The sequence below is a fragment of the Syngnathus leptorhynchus genome, chromosome 2 (genome assembly GCF_054491065.1).
Source record: "Syngnathus leptorhynchus isolate UIUO chromosome 2, UIUO_Slep, whole genome shotgun sequence".
Lineage (NCBI taxonomy): Eukaryota > Metazoa > Chordata > Actinopteri > Syngnathiformes > Syngnathidae > Syngnathus > Syngnathus leptorhynchus.
In genome coordinates this window covers 13,873,269-13,895,361 of record NC_141196.1, presented here as the reverse complement: position 1 = coordinate 13,895,361, position 22,093 = coordinate 13,873,269, and the positions used below count along the sequence as shown (strand labels likewise).

The window sequence follows — 22,093 nt, the reverse complement described above, 5'->3', positions numbered from 1 at the left end:
ATAGTGGGATGCACAAGCCCCCAAAACACAAAACGCACTCCAGCCCCCGTTGTTAGGTGTTTATGTGGCCGGATATTTTTAGTGAATAGGGCACAGGTGTCTGGGCCGTGCCGTATGTGCCTGCCGGCCAGACGTCTGTTTTTTGGTAGCGGCAACTCAACCCCCTCTCACGGGCTCCACAGCCCTAGGGTGCTTCACTGTCGCTTTTTTTGTTCTTCACTGAGCAGGGAGTGGATTTGGATCTGGTCAAGAATGTGATAAAGAAATTCAAGACACCTGACAACATAATGTTGGTTATACATTAAGCAAAGCCCTACTGCGCCTTAGATTTCTTCCCCTTTCATATTTTCCATTATCCGCCAGTTCGTCAGATCTGGCCCAGCAAAGCAGGTGTTTGAAGTTGTCAAGACTGTGGCTTTACCATCAAGACTGTGGCTTTACAGTCGCGTCATCAAAGCGATTCACGTGACAGGTATAAAAGAGCTTGAGGGGCAGTAATATGACTCCCGCACAGTCCACTGCTTTTCCAGGCACCATCCTCCACGCCCATGCGCTCTCGCTGCCTGTCTCACTAGTGATGTCACTCAGCAGAGCTCGCCTTTTGTTGAGGAACAGCCCAAAGGTATTCCTTGGACTCTGAGGAAAACTGGCAGGGTGCCGCCACAGCCTGACGCCGGTCTCCTTTGGGAGGGGAAGCGGTTGTAGGTAATGGACCCCTCGGTCGTTTCCTTGTTTTGACGGTGTACTCGTTTCAGTAACCCCCATGGCCGCTCCAGATGGCCCAGCCTCTGAGCAGGTTTATCATAAGCATACACTTAGTATCTGGGCCACATAACAAACACACAGCTTCATATCTTTCCTTGTATACGCTCCCTGCAAACTTGTTCTCATTTCTCTTCACCCCCCCACGCACTCGTCTTCGATGCCTTCTCAGCAGTGCCCTGGTTTTTCTTTTCTTTGTGCCTTCGATATTTTTTAAAATTTTCAGAATCCATTTCTTTTACCCCGAGGCACAACAGGCGATGGGACAGTGTAGCAAATTAAAATCGGTCTCTCGTTTGCTCCCTTTGGATGTTGTAGCAAAGGAAAACAGCGGCAAAAAGAGCTGGCGGCGGGGGGGGTAAGCCCATTTCCTATGCATTGTCTCTTTCCTCAGGATGTATGGTGGAGTAACACCTTCCCTATTTTTTCTCTCAGAAATCTATTTCCCCTCTCCCACCTACCATGGACTGCTCCATGCCTTAACTAGAAGGTCTTTCTACCGTGCATGCTGACCTAGTTAATTAGTTTGTCTCGAGTGAATCATCAATTGACATTATCTAACTGTTCTTGTAATGATGCAGCGGTGACTCAAGTGTCAGAAACTCTGTCACAACCAATCTTCTTACTGTCGGCCCACACTTGTATTCCAATATTGGCCTCTTGCAATAAAGCATGATCCTCAAAACCCAGACTATTTGTGTTTAGGAGGTGAGCTGTGCACTGTAATATGTCATTGTGTCAGAGTACAATACAATGACTAAGTGCACTGAATGCAAATTAATCATGTGCAATGGCAGCAGTTGAATAGTGGTGGGTTGTGGGTAAAGGAGGGACAGAGGGAGGACTAATAGTGGAGGCAGTGAAGAAGGGGGTAGGAGGGAGCCAGTCATCGCTGGGACCATTCATCATGCAAGGCCTGCTGGGGTTTGTCCTGCACAACACAATTACAGGCTGTTCTGGTGTCTTGGGCTGGGTGTCCACTGAGTTCAGTGTATGTTCTATTGTCGTTTGTTGTCACCGCAGAAGTGTGTTTTCTTTCCTTTCTGGTCTGTAGACTTCTTTAACTCTTGTCCATTGTGTTAGTTCTGTTGCATGTTGTTTCAGTGACGACGCAAGGTGTGGCCAAATGATCTGCTGCGGTCGGAGTCGCTAATTTGAGTTTGTGTTGTTAATCTTCCACAATAAATCATCTTTTATGGTTTATTTTTGGCTTATAGACTACACTCAAAACATAAGAAACAATCATGGTTCCCTGTGATTGACACGCTTGGTGGCGTAAGCTGGTTGTAAGTCTGTTTACCTGGCCCGCCTTCTGTGAGCTGTACAGTTGTTTCCATAAAGCTGTAAATATCTTCTGATGTCAGTTGACAACAGATCCAAACAAAAGTATATCACGGTCTTCCTCTACGGGTATATTCTTCTTGCGGATATTTTGCCTGACAAAAATTCCGCATATGTTGTAGTCTTAAGTGTGTGAATAGAAACAAGAAATGAGCATGCCGCATGTTTTTGAAGGCCTCCTTTTCAAAATCAGTGTGCATCATTTGAGTTTGGTCTACAGCACAGGTGTGGGGGCCAGATACGACCCGTCACATCATTTTCTGTGCCCCGCAAAGACAAATTGTGCATCAATTTCGTGTGTCATTACTAGGATTGCAAATGGTCTTCACTTTTAATAATATCTTGTTTTTAAAAAAATATTTGACCAGGTTTTACTTGTCTGATTTGAAAATGAGTTGTTTTGTAGCTTTTACTGTATATAATATGAGGTGTTCGTACATTTATTTGGGTTGACAGTCTTAATGGCACTTCGAAAGAAGCTATGACTACAATGCGGCCCGCGAAAAAAACGAGTTTGACACCCCTGGTCTACAGGAATGTCAGAATGAAATGGTTAACTCTGAAAAAGGATGAAGTTTTGTCTGTTCTTGTATTTTACAGACTTTTGTTCTAATGAGTTGAATGGAGCTCTTTGAATTCCTATCTTCATGCCATTGGCTTAATGAGCAGAAGTTTTTTTCAGTTTCCTGGAGAAGTTGTGCGATAGTGGATGCTTGCATGGATGTTGTTCAACTCCACATCGAGTTTTTCAGACTACAGACTTGTTGACATTGAATCAACAGTTCTCCTTTCAGATAAGTTAATATGCCCCTTTAAGATACAGTTGCTTCCAGGCGAAAGTAATTTAACTTAGAAATGCCAACAACCAACACAAAAAAAAATAAGAGTAATAATCAAGGAAAGTTAAGTGTACATTTTAGTGGTAGTTGAATTATAAATACTTCCGTCAGTATTTCTGTTGCACAGTTTGGTGTGTGAACTGAAAGGGCCAATGTAACTGTTGAGATTAGCCCGCCACAAGGAATCTGAAATGACACTCTTTATTCTTTAAGATTCATTCTTTGCATAATCAGGCTGTTGGTCAGGAACCCTGTGGACTGTGGGGAGCTGTCAGCATCGCTGCACATTAAAATATTTGAGTTAAACCATTTCTAAAGCATTGGGACAGGTAAGACTCACACCAGAAGAAAACTGATACTAGTTGAGTTGCTTACTGGGAGGTCTTTGGCAATGACAAAAATGAGAAAGAAGACCCAAGATGGACGGAAAAAAAAATCACAAAATGGGCCAGAAAATGCAGAATAGCTTCTGGAAGCACTTTGAAACAATAAGCTGCCTTCAACTGGCTCCATCTTTAACTGTTAGGGATGCTTCTCTTTTTTTTTTTTTGTTTTGGCTTTCTCGAGTTTTGGTCTCCAGTGGCAACTTGGCAAAGATGTTTGGCTTTTATATTCAATTCAGTGAACCCCATACTCACATTTTTGCGTGAAACTGCCCAAATGGGTTAGGAAATTTTTTTAATATTCATTACGGGGTGGGATAAATAATAAATTGATAGCTGTATAAACCTGCAAATGCAAACTCTGAGACTCTGTATCTGTTGTAGAGACTCTGATGAAGGCGGAAGTACATGCCGAAATATGTCAGGTAATGTAACCTAAAATTAAATTGTTTGTGATAAAAGAACCAAAAAAAAGTGATTTGACAAGGGAAACAAAATGAACTTAGTACAACTAATATTAACTCTTATAGTGAGTGTGTATGCATGACGATTTTTATATCAACAAACGACCGTGACTTGATCCTCTGCTGTTCTGCCAAATAATTTGCAATACATAAAGTTGGCTTGTTAGAGAGATACGTAACTGTGCCAATGTGCGCTGTGCAAACAACTTTCAGTTACATTAAGTCTGGTTAAATAAAAGTTCTGATACGGATGGGGAATCCCATATAAATCCACCAATTGCGTCTTGGCACACACAACAGTGACATCCCATCTCCGTGACGAGAATGCGCGTGATTTGACTTGTGTGCGAGAAGATTGATCGAGGCTACTGCATTTATCACTAATCCACAGGCATAATAATGACTCATGAGACTAGGTGGTTTGAGTGAGGAATGAATGAACAATTTAAAGATACTTGTTTTTGCAAAAATGATGCCTTTTGTTGGTAAATGTGTCATCACAATTTATGCATTTTGCTATTCTGGTTTAATAAAAGATAATGGAAGTACAATGTATCTAAACTCTCTGAATTATAATCATTTAGGATCCTAAGTGACACTGACAATAAACCTCAAGCCTTAACAAGTTCATAAAATTGTGCCTTGTTTTGGTCAAACAAGTAGGAACATACTGTTTGTTCTCGTTCTATCGACAGGTTAGTCATGCAAGACCTAATGGAGGCTGTTTTCAATTTCAAGTGACCTTTGAGCTCTTTTGTATCCCCCCCTGCATAATAAACCTGTCTGTATTATCTTGGACAAGTTCTAACAGCATGCCATGGCAACAGCTTGGTTGGCTAAGTACACCTTCTCAATGCCCCACAACCTGCGAAAGCAGCATGCTCGTCTGTTGTCAAGTCGCCTTTTGTGCGTCCTGATGAAGCAGCAGAGCAGTAGTGACATTTCACTCGACACAATTGCGCCGATATCGGCGCAGTCGTGGTATATCAACTGCAAAAAAAAAAAAAAACGAGGGCTGAGGAAATGGCAGCCACTAAGGGAACACATATGACCAAACTTTTTTTAATGCTTCCAAATGGGGAAGTGATGCTTCAAAACAAACGACATACATCAGCGCTACGGACTGGTTTCTGTTTCTTTCTTACGTTTTCCTAATATTACAAGCGCATTGGCTCCTAGCTTCAAGTTTTAGGCACGCATGCAGAATATTTAGGGGCACACACAGCAAATTGACTGTCTTGGTCTGTATTGTTCATTGTTTACAAGAGTTCTGTGAGTTATGTAGATTTGCACGATAACCCCAAGATGGGCCCCTTTTCATCCATGAACCAATCCACAGTGGCCATTTCCCACACACACATTAGCCCGCCTTCTTTTATGGTGCTCATCTCCGTTGGTTCTTTGTTATATGTCGGCTGGCAAATTAGCTCATTTGTGCTCGAGTGCCACAACTGTGCAATTGTGAAGCAGACGTTTTGTCAGTGGTCTTATCCAAAACGTGGTATAAAGAAAGTGGGATCGAAGTAAATTATGTCCTCGCACTGTCTGAATTTGGAGGGCAAAATGTGACCATTTGGAGCCCCCGCACACAGTGTTTTGGTTTTTCTCCAAAAGATCAAGTGCTATGTGTTTGAATGTCATCTAGGAAGCATGAAGGCGCAATATCGTTTGATATTTTAGTGAACAAATTAGAATGCGAGATAAAAGTAATGGGAAATTGTACACATCAAATGGCTTAGTGGTACAATATTGCTGTTTGATTCCCCTTCAAGGAAGCTGCAAGGAACTGACTGGGGCGTGAAACCACTGGCTCTCCATTTAACGGAAGACAAGTCTTCAGACCTTGCCAATGGAAAATCAGAAGTGCTGAATTAGTGATAACGGCTTAAAGGAAAACATAAGTGGAGCTTTCAGAAAGAGGTGGTCTCCTTTTTTCATGTCATATAGTGCTGTAATCAGAATGTAATACAAATACAATGCAGAAGCAATACACACTATTGGGTTCCTTGGTTGTGTTCTCTCCAGTGGAATTGTCTTTCTCCTCTCCCCCTGCTGCTAATGACATCAAAATTTACCTCATGCAAGGCTAGCTGTCCTCAAGTGACCGAGAAGTCAGTTTGCATGAGAAGTTGGTCAACTGGCCAAGTGTTATAAGCCTTAATGGTGGAGCTGTTAATGCAGTATGACGGCATGGCTTCGAGGTGAAAGGATCAAATAGTAGATTAGGCTCACGTTGCCAGCCTTCACAACGTACTTAGGTATAGAAGTGCCATGTTAGCAGAAATATTTTGCAGAGTCATACTCAGAGACTGCCTCAGGTCTAGTTTTGTTTCTGAATGTGGAGGAGTGATGGGATGCAGAGCTTGCTCGCAACCCCGTAATCTTGATAAATACTTGACTTTTTTTTTTTTTGCTTCATCACATACTGTAGCTGCTATTTAACACAATAATATATACAAATTGCTTATGCTGTTTATTAAATTAGAGGTGAAGACTGTACTATAACAAGCGCTTGCATAATTTATTGTATGCTCTTGGGGAAAAGAGGGTTGGACACAGCCGCCGTATATTTGTGTATATGTGTAAATTTATATATTTAATGTATTCGTCTCCATTCCGTACACTACCACACAAGTTCCATCTTTGTGTTCTTTCACAAGAAGGATAAACGATACACACACATGACGTTTATCCTCTACAGTATGAGAGGCAAACACAGCCCCTGCGTGGGTTCTGCTGTTCAGCTTTTTACAGACTTGGAGTCAAAAGATGTTCAAAAGCAGGGTGACAAATATTTTGTTTCCAAAGCTGTAAATACCTTTGTTAATCTGAATTCTTAGTGAAGGCTTTGTGGTCTGGCTGAATGGAACTCATTCTCTAAGGGAAAATGGATCGATCACATTTCTATGCCTGGGGTGTGTACCACAAATTATAGTGTATATATATAGTATAGTTGTAACTTTTCTGAATGGGTGTTTTGTTTGAAGTCAACTGGCTCAGGTTGTCAATGGCATGCTGCCTTTTTATGTAATGTCAATTTTGAGACTGAAAATGAAAAAAATAACCTGGTATACATAGAATTCGGAATTTTTTGGACTTGTAATATACTGAACATTTGCATCTAGGGGTAGATGATTATAGAACAAATAATCACGTTATTTTGAATTCCGATTGAGCTCACCATTAAAACAATCATTGATTTGAAAGATTAGTATTTAGTCAACTAACATTTCAAATGAATCTTATTCCCATCCACTGCTGAACACTTCATTCTTGAACACTTAATTCTATTTGTCAAGTGAAAACTTCCCTTGTAAAAATCACGTGAAATTCAAACCTCTTATGTTTTGTTACCTCCCAACTCACCTTTGATACCTTGCATCACCCCTGTCTATTCATTTTATCTGAGGATATTTTCACAAGCCTTTGGATTTACTGGGCTAACCTGTCATCTCGGGGTATTGTATTATGTGCTTTGTCGTAATGAAATGTGAAAAAACAGTCTTAGGTTGATCTTTGTATCCTTGAATTCTAGTTTGACCAGTTTTACATTTATATTTACATAATTAATATTTGTTTAACCTAAAGAAAAAGTGGGGAAATTAGACTTTTGGGTTGGGGGATTTTTTTTTTTACTGTTGTTTTCTTTCGTTCTTTCGTTCTTTCGTTCTTTCTTTCTTTCTTTCTTTCTTTCTTTCTTTCTTTCTTTCTTTCTTTCTTTCTTTCTTTCTTTCTTTCTTTCTTTCTTTCTTTCTTTCTTTCTTTCTTTCTTTCTTTCTTTCTTTCTTTCTTTCTTTCTTTCTTCTTTTTTTTTTTCAGATTTAGAATGCCATTTTTGTTGTCTTATGTTGTAATGTGTCAATGCAGTTCCCAAAAATATCTGATTGTAAAAGAGCTAATTTTGACCAATCATCTCCAGCAAAGTTAATTTTGTTTTTTGTTTTTAAGCACCAAAATGGAACTGTTTCTTTATTATCAGCTAAAATATGTCTGAATGTTTAAAGTCTGTATAATTACAAAAGTAAATTGCTGTATTGTGTACCGATTATCCAGATTCCCACCAATTTTGTTTAGGTCTTAATTCACATCCGTGCTACGCCTCAACACATGATGATTATAAATAAAAAATAAAATTGAGCACAAGCCTCAAATCCCCACAGTGTTTGACACCTTTTTCAGTTTAGTCCAAAACCCTCTCCCTTCATTGTGAACACAAGGAGCATATTCCAAAATGTTGTCAGTATGACAGTAAGAGACAGCTTGCATAATAAGTTTCTAGTCAGCCGTCACTCCAACTTTCTTCGACCTTGCCCTTCAGTTGATACAACAGTGACATCATCCCTTCATGATGAAATTCAACCTTTTCTCCTGTTGTCTTTGTCCATCTCATCAGCTTCTTGCTCTAATTAGATGAGGGTGAGCTCAATATAGTTTCCCTCATACTCACTCCATTAGTTATATTAACACTTGCCATTGCCACCCTGCTATCATATATCTTTTTATCTATCCATTGCCTTTCACTGTGGAAGCCAATCCTTTTTTTTCCCCCCTCATGGATCCGTGTTAACCTAGTTGCTGAGGCCCAGCAGGGAAGGCCAATCAATTAATGAACAAAGAAGCCCACTCACTGAGCAGCGGCGTGAGTCGAGGCGCTCTAAAAACATGATCACTGTCAGTTCAGTGCTCATTTTTTGTGTTGTTGTTTTTGTGTGTCCAATTTGTCATTGTCCAAAGCCACTGGGATGGGGCAGGGGGCAATACGACCCTTCCAAAACAGCCCACCCTGAAAAAAATAAAAATAAATCAAACATGACAAACTGTAAATACGCGGGAGTCTACAGTACAGACAAAAATCACAGATACACACACCAGAAGTATATTGCAATGATTTATTTATTTTTCCCAACAAAAAAAAACCCCTAATGAAATCTACATCTCTAATCCAGCAACAACCAACATTAATTTGCGAAACTATGCATTCATTCCAGATGCATAAATAATTGAATCAAAGCTCTAAATTGTAATGGAATTTAGGGGGTGACATTACTGTAAGTAATCTATTTCATGACAGTTTTATGATCACTGCCCGGCAAATGTAAGGACTGAATAAAGACTTACATCATATCATTAGATGGCCATTTTTAGAAAATGATGAATATTCCATCAAATATTTATATGGCCCCCAAAATATTAAAGAAGCCCCACATTATTGCATACAGGTTAATCCATTGCTTAGTTTTGCAGCAGGCAAGCTTTGACAGACATCCGCCCTCTTCTCTGCATCTCACCCACCTGTGTTGGCTGTCTTTCACCACTTTTTCATCTCTCCCTGTGCTCAATAATTCTTTTCATCCCATTGAGCCCCCCCATCTCAGCGTTTTTTTTCCATCACATCCCTCAGGTCCTCCCTTCATTCTATTATCTTTTTTTTTTTTTTTTTTTTTTCTCTTCAGCCGCTCTCCCTCTCATGCCATTTTCTTAATCCGACGAGCGTCCCCATGCTTCCCTCCCTGGAGTCACTAATGCTGTCTCCCAGTATAGGAGATCAGGGAGCGGGCTGTTGTAACAAGCTGTTGAATAATGTAAGCACAGAGCTATAGGCCACAGTTTCAGTTAACCCTTTGATCTCTGATCACACGGTGGGCGAGGCGTACACACACACAAATGACGGCTCAACGGCGGGAGCAAACAGCCCAAAGGCCTTTTCTTCGCTTCCGTCGACATCATCCAACCTTGAGCTGAAGGCGTAAGCTCACGCCTCATCCGGTTTCTTTCTCATGGCCTTGTGAGTGGCATCACATTGACATCTTTAGCCTTGTTATTCCTAACATTGATGTATAATTAAATGGGTTGAAAAGGGGATGCTTAATAATTGATCGTGGAGCAAAAAATGTCATGGCATACTTTACCTTATCATACTAGTCTCAAGTATTTTTATTCACTAGAGGGATTAAACATTTAGCAGTTTGCTTTTCTTTCTGGCCATCTACCTCCCTTAGGGCTGATTCACTGTGGCACCCAGTGCTCTCCTGGCATCGATGAACTGTGCTCCAGCTTCTACTCCAGATCGGTTGTGTTAAATCTGCAGCAGCGGTTGACTCGGGCTTGTGTTGCCAGGTTTGATCAAGCGGCAAGTTTTCAGTCAACAAGAATGGCGTAGCTTACTCGCCAGATCTTATACGTCTGCAGCAGCAGTTGACTTGGGCTCGTGTTGCCAGTTTTGATCAATCGGCAATTTTTCAGTCAATAAAAATGCATAGTTTACTCAACAGATCTAATATGTTTGCAGCAGCGGTTGACTTGGGCTTGATTTCAGTCAACAAAATTGCGTAGCTTACTCACCAGATCTAATAAAGCTTTTGCAATCAATACAGACTTTCCTAACCTTAAGTGCTTCTAGTTGGCTGTAGAGCCTTATATCCCAAGGCTAGGGAGTATTGATCTGCAGGACTGATTGGATGGTTCCATTCAGGAGATAGTTAGTAGAGGGAATTGGGGAAGCTGTCGTGGTACGGGTGAAGAGGGAGTGGGTGTTTATGGCTGGATCATCTTACCACTTCCTACCCCCACTTCCGTGACCACACCTGTCACAGCTAAGGGGAGAACCAAATGGACACTCTGGTTGCGTGTGAAAGAGCGCATGTGTGTCTGACCCAATTGATGGTCTGTTGTGAGCGCGCTGAAAAATGTTTGTGTGCTCAGCAAATGTCTGTCGAGGCCTAGCAAGTGAAAAATGTTCCAAAGGGTTAATGGTGACAGCTTCGGCAGCTGTCCGCCTGTTGTGGATGAGTGGCGGAAGACTGAGTTCAGATTTTGCACGGCTAACACTTTTTGAATCGTGTTTGGACTTGTAACCCGGCAGTGAAATGCCTGCTCACAGCCGTTCTGTGAATCAAGGGCGTGGAGCCAACATGTGTGCCCTACACATGTTTGTTGAAACATTTGAAATGATTGTTGATCCAACTTGAATCAGATGGTGTTGTCAATTATGATGGATTTACACGACAGGACCTTTTGTCAAATTTGGATTTGGTACCTTTTATGTTTCATTTTACAGTATTTAAAACTTTACATCCACCTCCACTTTCAGGTGAAATCAGACTGCGGTATAACTGTACATATATTTATTGTATCCGCATATGACTGTAATAATGGGGTATCCATTCTAAAAGTGCCATAGATATGAACCTACGTCGGTTTTGAAATTGCAAAACCACGACATGTCTCTTCGAGCTTCCACAGTTTGTGCCTTTAATCCAAATACAACTTAATGTTAAAAAAGTTGTTGAGCATAAAAGCGTAGATTGAAGATATTGTATTCAGCAAGTCTCATCCAACTGTAAGGCATGTGACTATTTTTTTTCCTTAGAACAGTCATCTGACTAGAGTAAGCAAAACCTGCTCCACTGCAAATAATAATGCCGCAAGGTGCAGCGGCGAGATGGAAACATTGCTAGAAATTGGGAATGGGACGAGACACAAATCCCATGAGATGAGATGTCTCACAAGATTGAGTCCACAAGAACGAGAGGAGATTTTTTTTTTTTAATTTCATATAATACTGCCTTGTAAATTTTCCAGTTTTCAAAATGTTTTCCTTTTATTGAGCAGAGTGCAAGAAAAGGAATGATTTAGCTCTGAAGTGCAAATGTGAACAGGGGAGGAGTCACATACCCAAGGCACAGGCAACATACAAACATATTAATGCACATTCATTCTAAATGAATTGACCCTAAATGGGACTACTTTGACAGATGCACTTACAATATTACTAAATTATGTGTATTCTAATTATCACGTAATTGAATACAGTTTTGCATTTTTTTTCCCAATCCAGTTATTTTATCTTTATTTTAAAATTGAGTTAAGTATAATAAAAGAGTATTTGAGTGACTGCACCCCCTTTGGTAAATACTATATATCTGTGTGTCAGTGTTGAGGTGGGATAGTTTGGCTGCAGTTGCTGAGATGGCATCTGAGGCTGGAGGGCGGCAGATGAAATAGGAAAAAGCTAAGACGATAGACCACCATCAGATTGACCTGTCAGCTCTGTGACAGCCACACATGCTTCAACCGCTTCTTCGGCACGTTTGAGAGAGGTGAACGGCTGAAATTCCATCTTGATTCAAGGCAGAGAGAGAGATAAGGCACGGTGGCTCCTGAGCTGTGTTTATTTTCAGCAACCTGCAAGATGGCCAATAAAAGCTTGAGCAGGTACATTGCCCAAAAGACACTGCAGTCAGGATATAATTAGCTTTTTCGCCGCTGATAAATAGAAGACTCGGATGATGACTCGCATGATATATTCTGAACATGAAATGAAATATCAGAGCTGTCACCAAATGTAATGGTAGACACCATCTTAATGAAGGTAACCAACCTCTGCAAATGAGCCCAATGAAGTATATAATACACCATATGGACAAAAGTTATCAAACGCATCTTTAGCTAATTACCAGTAATTACAGTATGTGACTAGAGCTTTGACGAGACCACTTGAATTTCAAGTCTTTGATTCATATCTTATTATAAAGCCATTCCAGCAGACGTCGAAAAATTTAACAACCCCCATGTATAAAGCGTGCATGTATAAAGCGCTGTGTTGATCTTGAGCATTTAGAGGGATGGGCAAATAGCTGGCTTTATTTCAAACAAATTTTGCTCGCAACTGACTCTGGTTTAACGGCAGTAAATTTGCATCAGTCGAAATTTGTAGTGTTTCAGCTCTTCTCAGACAGCAGCAGACATTTTCGGCAGGCGCTGTAAAACCCTGAGGCTTTATCACAAGTCTTCATCGTTTTTAGGTAATGTTCAGAGTACGGCTTGCGCCAAGCATCCTGTTTGTTGTGATAGCCAAAAGGTTTTTCAGATTCCTCTCACATGCCTTCTGGTAAATAGAAAAACAAAATGTCGATTTGATTGATTTAACCACCATTTGTATATATCCATCAATTGTGGCTGTTATTAAAACACCGTAACCATTTTGATATGGATCAAGTTTTATTATTATTTAATATGTGACAAGGTGTTGGCCAAGAATTAGATACTACAATACAGTTAACAAATGAGACTGAATAGGAATGTTGGGACTGAAGTAGCAGGTAATGCTTATCAGTTGAGACCCAGTTCTGTTTCACAGGCGACAATTTTGTACGTTTTCACCTACAGTTTGCGCAATTCAAAATTAGATGTACTGAAACTCCTTGGTTTCAAAATGAAAATACCTCCACGGCTGTATGTGACCGTGATACGGCATTGATCTCGGAACCAATTGCGCAGTAATTTTTATAATTGGCTATAGTATCAATTTGGACTGATACTGGGCTCTGAGTTTAGAATTAAATGATTAAATTACACACTTTATTGCATTCACGATAACCACGTAAATGCAAACAATCTAACAATTATGTTTCTTATCCAATCATAGAAGTAGCCTGTTGTGGTAAACAATGTTCAGACTACCAATGGAGGGTAAAGGCAATTAACTGATCTTTAATGTGGAATTGATTGTTCTCAAAGAAGTTGAGTAGAGTGCGTTTGATTCAGCAGCACCTGATCTGTGAACTTGAAAAGAGGGACGTATTCTTGGCACAAGTTGTCCAAGTTACATTGATGTGATCAGTCCAACACTCAGTACACAAGTCACTCAGAGAAATTCTCCCATTGCATCATCATGAATTTTCACCAGTCTATTCATGAAGTTTGGTCCAATCGTTATGTCTCGTTGAATTTTCCCTGACAAGTGTAAATATGTTAGTGTACGATACATGCGTTGTTTGCAGATGTCCCCGTTCCGTTCGTACAAATACAACAAAGTGGGTACTCGCCAAGTGTGCGTTGTTTACATAAACCCCACTTCCATCCATTTTTCTCGCTCCCCTTGATTGCTTTGAAAACAGGCGCGCTATTATGAGCACATTTTAAAGCAGGAGGGTAAAAAAAATCCTATCTGTTTGATCTCACAGGCTTTCTATGGGCAGCACAACAGAATCTCATCTCTTGTGTCAGCTCTTCCACCACAATGTGATATTCTCATGAGAATGCTTTTCTGCTATGCAAATCAGTCAGATCAGTGCGGGTCGTTTCTTATCTGGCCATAATAGAGGGAGGGAGGTTGAGGGAAGCATGTTTCCCCACTAAGGAATGTTGTTTTACTCAATCGGGAGTGTGCCAGTCAACAAAATACACCACGTGTTAATTCTACGTGACTTTCTGTCTCACGACATTTGGTCATAGACTAAATTTTTTTTTTCATTGTAAATACGTTTTCTTTTGAACTGTGAGCACTAACCTTAAAACCTTTGGAACAAAACGTTGTTTAGCGAACACTGCAATCGACTTCACGGATTTCAAAGTCGTATTTTAAAGGGAAGCAAAACCGAGGATGGCATTTTTCACTAATTAGCCCAGTTTATGTATTATTCTTATTAGGAAAATGATAAAAGTTAGCATTTTTTTCTTTTACCCGTTCATTTTTGGATAAATCATGAAACAACCAATGCCTTAAAAAATGCCCACTATTGATAAGGAAAAGCCCCCCCCCCCTGTCTTGGTTAATGATGTCATGGAAGGAAGAGATCACAATTTCCCTATTGGAAATTATTTTCTCTTAAAATGTGCAAAAACAGCTAATTGGTACCAAAATCTACATGGATATCTCTACTTATGTTCATTCAACTTACATTTCCCCTGAAGTCTATGTATACATACATACCACTTCCGCCGCTTAGCCGAAAAGGAGGTGCTTTAACACTCAGCTGAAGTTAGTGCTGGCAATCTTTCCAACAATACAACCTCTGGGCGTTGCGACGCGGTCCGGGTCAAGCCTCCTGACTGAGTCAGGATCCGGCTGACACTTTTGGGTTTTGGGTTGGGTTTTTTGCCACTCTGTTTCTTTTCTTTTCTCTCTCGCATTCTGCAGTAGACCCGAGGAGAGATCAAAGACCGCTCATACACTCGCAAAAAATTATTAATGGCACCCAAAAAGCAATGACTGGCAGCGTAAGCACATTGTAGGGAGTGTAAGGATGCCAAAAAAAGAAAAAGTCACACACTTTTGCATCTGTTACATCAGCAAAGTTATGTGATTAAAAACATTGTTAATAAATGAAGCCTTTTTACATTGCCTTCATTTCTGCATTTAATTATTAGTCTTTTGCTTCCAATCACGAGCAATAATGTTTACGCACTAGTCATTCAGCTTTGTGCGATACCTCATTTGAAAATGTTTTTTACGACAAAAATCCAGCTTCAGCTTTATCTGGGTGTCTTTGAGACGACAGCTTCTCTGTTCCCATGAAGTTGTTCCTCCCCTCCCCGTCAGATTTCCTGCAAACACATAACTCACGCCAATCATCATTCATGACCTACATAGCTCTCATGCTGATTGTTAACAGAATATGGACTGATTCTATTATCAAGTCTTCAAAATCAAACGTTCAGCTCTCATCTGTCATTACATAGCATTGTTGTACCGGGACAGGTTACATGAACGAAAGTTCATGAACTTGTGCTCATTTTGGACGTTTTTGTGAACGTGCCATGCTGCGTTTTTAAAGGCAGTCCATTTTCGTTCAAGGATTCTTGGTTTTCTCTTCTTAGACTTAAAAATAAAACCCCTCTAAACACACCAAAACGAGACTTAAATGGGGGGGGGGGGGATTTGGCCGCCACAAACAGTCGTTATCAAAATATGACGTGCGTTTGGACGAGCGAAAAACGCGCGATGGCACTTCAATCGATGTAAACTCATATGTGACATGACAAGCAGCCTCACTTACCCTTTCTTGTCAAAAAGCAACAATAAGGTTTTTGAGAATTTTTGAGAAATTATTACGAGAAGTTGCAGTGTTCTCAATAGCATTGAACCATGAATTACTCTTAATATGATTGTTTTAGTAATTTATTTGGGCTTTGTAACTTTCTTCTTTTCTTACTTTCGCATGTAAATTACATTTAATCATTCATTCATACCTTTGCACGTTTTGTCGCAAATACTAAATTCTGGGGGGGGGGGGTCATTGTTTGGAAGGGAAATCCCCTTCCATAAGAAAAATCTGGTGGTTGCATTTTCGTCAGTGTTTCCCTTTCCCTTTTTTTTCACTGGGACTTGTCTGTCTCGTAACCCCCTCAGCAACACTAGCAGTTTTTATTGCCTTGCTATTCGTCAAAAATGAATTTATGGTCAAGTCCGTCACACGAACGCGTCGTTCATATTTGTGAGCACCTTTTTCAACGCTATTGTTGCTCCCACTGTCATGTTTACTCTCTTGTAGTCTAGCGACAACAATGGTCAAACAATGAACTACATATATTTTTGTATACAATAGTTGTGTGAGTTTCAGAAGCAAGAACCGGGACAAAGATTTCCGAATGTGTTGTTGACTTCCACTGTACTATGAATACATATAAACCCACATCTACCTCCTCTGAAATTGTATTTGAAATGGCCTGGGTGGCCTTTGAAATTTATTGTAAGTTATTTACATGTATTGCTAATAACCCCTGATAACTAATGCTAATAACCCTTCACTACATTTCTGCTGCTTTGATTGAAGAGATGTCACTTGTTTAGAAGCTGTGAATTGACTTTATTCTGCATTTGCAAGAACCTGCGAGGCGTTACCAAACTAGTTTGTTGAATTGACATCAGACTACATTTGCAAGAAATTGCTAGGCGTTACCAAATGAACAAGTAGTACTACTATCTCTAATTGCTCCTTGCACACACCTATCCTACTCGCTCTCATACAGACTTGTCTTGTCCACCAGCTGGATGACTTTCACCTCTGAGTGATGTCTGTTGTCTACATGGTGAGAACCATTCAAAACCCCGGGCCCCAGTGGAGACATTGTACCCGGTCACCATGCTCACTCTCCGTCCTTCACCAGGATCACAAGTTGACAGTGGATAAACAATGGGAGCAAACAGTCACTCCCACCAGCATCGATCTAACTCCCTCACTGCCGCCTTCTCCCCCCCCCAACCCCCGGCAATCGCAGCGCTGATTCCACCTACACACAATTTTTATGAAAACCCCCTAGCGTCCTGCCTCCGGGTACCACAACTGACAAAAAATGATAAATGGCCCACAACTTCCTTCTTCCGCCGCCACCTCCGTGTGCGTTGGTTGTCCAAAGCACTACAAGCCTATTTTCCCCCTCAGAAAATCCAATTGCGTGTGCTCCATTTCTTGAAACGGTACATTTTATTCTTTGTGGGAAGTCGAGGAGGCGGCGGGTAGCTGTTAAAATCATTGCTTGCGGCTCATCCTTTAATTTCCACATGTAAACATGTCATTGGCGTAAATTCAAACATCCAAGACCATCCATACGCCTGACTTCAAGCTTTCAATGTCGATGAAGACAGTCAATTGTGTTTTCCAATGTTGTCAAAGTGGTCTGTCTGCCAGGCCACTCTAAAGATTAATGGTTGTATTCAGACCTGACTGTTCGGTCCACTTTAAAAAGACCAGGGTTCGATTGTAACATTTTGCAGGTGTCAATACACGCAAACAAATCCTGATGCGGATTAAAGAAATGGACCGAAACCCACCTTTTAAAATTATTGTCTTTCATCATTTCTGTCCAATGGGAGCACAGGTCATCACAAGAGTGGGTGTGTTTATAAAATATACTTCGCCTGCAAAATACGAACCGCACCAAATGAAAGTCCACTTTGGGTCCAAACCAACAAAGGACATATCTGGTCTGAATACACCCTAAATCACACCGCAGCGCATTCAAAGTGAGATCAATTATTTCTCTTTTGCCTTCAGTCTGTTCTCATTTTGCATCAAATTAATTTGTCCTCTGTGTAATCACATGAATGCGCAGATAATTTTGACATGACAGTTGGCAATTGGGATCTCGTTCATTTCAGCTCTTAAGGAGCTCTTGAACTCCCATTGCTTCGTCTAATGCGGTTACCTCTTGCAAATGTTTTACTCTACAGATAGAGTCTCCCCGTGGCTGTAAATGGGGCACATCATGTCTATAAATAGACTGTGATGGTAAACTAATGGGGGGATGGTGTAATATGTGTGGTACCTTTTTATTTATTGTGGTGGAATTATTTTAAAAATGTTATTTAAACACACACACACACACACACACACACACACACACACACACACACACACACACACACACACACACACACACACACACACACTTGTAACTTTTTAAAACAAGACGGCATTCTTGCCCATTAGTATCTCCACATGCACGCAAACACATGCGCACACACACACACACACACACACACACACACACACACACACACACACACACACACACACACACACACACACACAAGACACGCCTGCATACAAAGACACACGTACACACATTCACCAGTCATGATGCGCACACACAAAGAGGCACGCACACACATTCACCAGTCAAGATGCGCACACACAAAGAGGCACGCACACACACACACACACACACACACACACACACACACACACACACACACGCGACACGCACGCATACACACACACACACACACACACACACGCGCGCACTAGTCAAGGCACGCACACGCGAACATTTATGAAACTTGTTCCCGCCTCCTATCAGGTCGACTTTGATAAAAGGCAGCACAGGGGAAGTGCAACTTTGAAATACATCGAAGCCATCCTTAATAGACCTAAAGTTAAGTGCGTACGGTGTGCTGTGTGAAGATTCGAATGTGTGATTGGATGCAACGAGTTGCCAAAAACTGAAACAACAGAGCAGCCGGAAACCCAACGTTGACAACTTAAAGCTGTCCCATTGAAGTAAGTGTATGGTGACAAGTCGTTGATACTTTTTCGAAGGTGAGTCTAAAACGTGTGATGGGGTTTGCTCTGTTGAAAGATTTTCACAGCATTAGTTGATTGGGATTGGATTATGGCTGAAATCAAGTCAACAATTAGTGATTAATGAAGCATTAAATGAGAAATTATAAGATTTTCATGAGGAAATAGTTGAAATACTGTTTTGCTCCCCCTTATGCTTTGAATTGTAAATGTCTTCCTTGTGCATATAGGTTATAATGCTAGGGATTTAATGAGGAGATAATTGATGAGGATTAATAATTGCACAAATTTTGTTGACAAAAAACAATAATATGATGAATTTGCTAGCAGTTATTTATTTTGTGATGACTGTTTTGAGATGAGAGGATTTATCAGAAATCTTTAAAGAGTTTGTGTCATTTTTAAATGTAAGCATAAGTGATCATTTAACTGAATAAACCTGTTCCCGTTTTGGCTGGCCTGGTTTATGATGAGTAGCAGATCAATTTAGTCCACGGAGAGGCAGAAGTGTTATTGCACGGTGCCTATATATGATGCAAAAGCAAAAGCTGGCCAAGTTAGTTCGCACAGAGGCTGAAACATTTTTTTGTATGGAGCCTATATGGCGCCTATGCAACAGGTTCCTAAAGGCTGGCAGACAGGAGGTGTCCTTGCAAGGCACCTCGACGCGTGCCACGCCCAAAACGCCACAAAGAAGTCATCAGGAATGACTGTGAAGTAGCATACCTCACATGCTACACAGAAGAGGAGGGAGGGGTTAATTGTTCGTAACAATTAACCTAGTAATTGAGTAGAACATTCCTACGCCGATTGTCCCAACACTGCATATCCACAACAATCTATTAGTAGACTGTTAAATCACATTACATTCTTTACCAAGGATTTTACAATGTTATCTGATGATAAAGGTTGGAAGTGGTAAAGAAAAGAGAAGGATGAGGATTGTAAGTTGAGAATGGCGCATGAGTGACTCAGTGGACCTGATAAGGTAGAACTGTATTCATGTCAAACTTATTTTGTGACGGGACAGTTGAACGATTGGATTCAGTCAACAACAGACTGACTAACTAGGTTGCTTCATTTGCCTTCATCAATATGACAGAAGTTAATTCCATATCAACAGCAATTGATTTATAGGAGACTTGGTTAAGCTTGGCACTTTGGAACTGTGTATAATTGTGCATAAAAGTCACACAGGCTGACAAAATGGACAAGCGACAGGAGACCAGCATGGGAGACGATTCGCTGTGATCGCTCGGTGGTGCCCGGTGCTGGGGACGGTGCCCGGTGTGCCTGCAAGATTGTGACTCCAAATCTTTCAAAATGGATTCAACTTGTTACTGTTGCATTCAAATCAGAGTGTCCAAATGTGTTAAAACTCAGTTCATTTGTCATTACTTCAAGTCATATAACGACGTTAAATGAAATTGTAATGAATGTTGATGATGTGCTGGCCGAAATAAACCAAAGAGGAAAAAAAATAGGGCTTCAAATAACGAATGCAAAGTTAAGACAACTGATTTGAGTGGGAATTTATGCTAAGAACATGTCTTATTGTAACTTAATGGAGTACCCTTATCATATTGCATCGAGGTTATCAAGGTTATTGATGGTGTTTGGCTTCCTCTCACGGCTCTCCTCCCACTCCCAGGGGAGTAATACCGTTGAGCAATGTCTTCATTTCACCTTTCAGCTCCTCCATTCCCTAATGACCCCTACTGCGCTATCTCTACCTCGCCGCAGTGTTCCCATCACCCACAAAGCTCATCCACTCAGCTTTTCCCACTGTGAGGTAATCCATTTTACACTATCGTGATATTTCCACATCCTCCCGACCGTATAGCTTCTGCTTGAGCTCGCCGGGGCTTAAGTAGCATCAAAAATGATTCTGTTTTGTTTTCATCTCGGCACCAATTATCGCCACAAAGTGAAATTATGAATGTGCCACCATAGCAGGGTCTCATATGAGCTTTTATTTTTGAGTTGTTTTTTTTTGCGTTGATCGAATCTGACAGGATTCAATCTAATATACATTTAGGCTCAGCTCCGTCTTTGCAGAAAGCATTTTCCCGTCTTGCCTAGTCTTTCCATAATCACTCATAGAATATTGTTATGATGATTACCAAAGATATTTTATTGTTTTAAAGGGCAAAATGATCTGAAAGTGCATGCATGCTGTTGAATAAGTTCATTCCTGCTCCGGCCTCAACTAAACGGTGGAAGTATTTGCAGCTCAACAGAATCTACTGACTTATGTTGTGCATTCCTATTGGTATAGGAAGCAGAAGTGGGAATTTGGCGCAATGTCCACCCTATTTCACAGCAGTCCCAGTGAATGTATGAAATTGAATGCACATTTCAAATTCAATATTGCTGAATGCAAGAACTGGCTTGATAACAAAAAAGAAAGTGAAGCTTCTGAAAGTAACCTTAAAAAAGAAATTAAATCGGCAGCATGTTTGTTGTTGCAGATGTGCTGAAAATTGATTATGTCAAAGAGTGGACAGAATACAAATGTGCAATCATTGCTTTTACGTTTTGTGCTTTTGATGAATGGTCTCGTATGGCCCACATCACATCGTATGATATAGTCACATCATTTTACTGTTTCCTCTAATTCTTTCCATGTTAAGCCTTTGAAAGCAATTTGTGTAATTACACTCCTGGCATACTAATACTTCATATAAGGCCTTATTACATATATTGAATATTTGTATCAGTGTTGTTTCTTTAATGAATTTAGCTTTAGGGACTATTATGTGTTTTGCTAAATTTATTTCATTACATGGAAGAAGAAAAAAAAAAGCAGATTGTTTTCATGCAAATTTGGATAAATCTATTTTCTGCCCCATTTAGTAGGAAATTGTACAATTTCATAATTAAGTAACCCATTTCTAAATGTTTCCTTATTACCTTTTACACCCTGGCTCATATCATTAGAGTGAAAGGATTAACTTTATAATGATGTGATGAGTTTTAGGCCATATTACCCAGGCCTATAATGGTCACAATGGTGGATAAGCACCAATAATAAGGAAGGCAGAACTAAGTGACACAGAGCCAGTCCTATTCAGCCCCCCCCCCAATTCGCTGTGCCCCTGAATGAGACCTATGGACAATGGTTGCCAAGACATGTGGCGAGTGAACGCGGTAGTTAATTGTCTGTCAGCAGCAAGGCAGTGGATTGGATCGGGCAGAGCAGGAAGAAAACAAGCCATTTTGATTCATTTGGCCTCCGAGGTGTAGAAATCCTTTGATATTTTGTCAAATATCATCAACCAGATAACTGTATTTATATGCACTAACTCTCCTGTCCTGACAAGGCCTTCTTCACACTTTAACAGAATTGGAAAGGCGGTGATGGTAAGCAGGTGGGGGAAGAGGCTCCATATGGTTAAACCTTGCATTGTTTACTCTGAGTTGTTGCAGCTGAAGACCATCCTCCATCTCCCTCTTCCTCATCACTTCTCATTAATCGAGCTGTGTAACTCTGGCCTACT

General features: G+C 40.6%; 1 protein-coding gene across 4 annotated transcripts in view; it reads left to right on the top strand.

Annotated features, from left to right (window-relative positions):
- LOC147060887 (bifunctional heparan sulfate N-deacetylase/N-sulfotransferase 1-like) overlaps positions 1-22,093 on the top strand; it is a 43,750-nt gene that overhangs the window by 7,737 nt on the left and 13,920 nt on the right. The window contains exons 1-2 of one of the 4 annotated variants that reach the window (XM_085937044.1): positions 18,050-18,572; positions 20,287-20,385. The exons of 1 other annotated variant lie outside the window; for it this stretch is intronic. The gene's annotated coding sequence lies outside the window, so the exon portion shown is untranslated. Of the gene's footprint in view, positions 1-18,049; positions 18,573-20,286; positions 20,386-22,093 lie in introns of those variants that run through there. 2 more of the 4 variants (XM_085937037.1, XM_085937054.1) reach the window with 2 other exon arrangements.